This window comes from Carassius auratus, chromosome 43, assembly GCF_003368295.1.
Source record: "Carassius auratus strain Wakin chromosome 43, ASM336829v1, whole genome shotgun sequence".
Taxonomy (NCBI): Eukaryota; Metazoa; Chordata; class Actinopteri; order Cypriniformes; family Cyprinidae; genus Carassius; species Carassius auratus.
The window spans coordinates 22,199,986-22,200,832 of NC_039285.1; positions in this window are offsets into that span (position 1 = coordinate 22,199,986).

An 847-nucleotide genomic window follows, 5' to 3' on the forward strand; every position below is an offset into this window, starting at 1 on the left:
GTTCCTTATATCAGTGAGTACTGACTATTATATCATCTCAGACCCAGACTCTGCTAAAAACTGACCTGTAAAGGTACATTATATCACTGACAGCAAAGGGCCTGGATGTTCAGTGCTCTGGTAAATGAGACTAACAAGGTAAAGTTCATGGACTGCATTGCCAAAGAAACACATAATAATAAACTTGAAGCTTGATGTCACTGCACATCTGTGCATTTCTAACTGTTTTAGTTGTCTAACAGAATTATTCAAGTTCCCTTCACCTCAAAACTTTATCTTTATCTTTTATTTATATAATTGTGTATAATAATGCTTGCAGTTTAAGTGTTTGTTTTAATATTCACGCCACAATAATAAATGTTTTATAGAAATTGTATAATATGTATATATATATATATATATATATATATATATATATATATATATATATATATATATATATATATATAACTAAACAGTCAGTACACCATGCTTATACAAATGAACTAAATCTATGCACATCTAATAGAAAAAGATCAGGATTAAAAGATTGATCCTGACTCACACTAGTGGACAACATTAATAAATCTTCATCTTTAAGTCGAAATGGCTGTTAGTTAAGAACTATAATCATCAATTCATTAGAGGGTAAATTCACCTTTGGGGGATCGTTATGAAACTTATTACAACAATATAGTTCCAAACACAATTTTATAGTAAAATTATTAATTGTGTAATAATAAATAGCACAATACAATTATAATCAATCTTTACATGTGCTTTAGTATGTTACTCAACATCAAATGAAGTGTAATTCTTTATAGCATGACAAAATATTATTAAATCATAATGATTTTAAATGTACTAT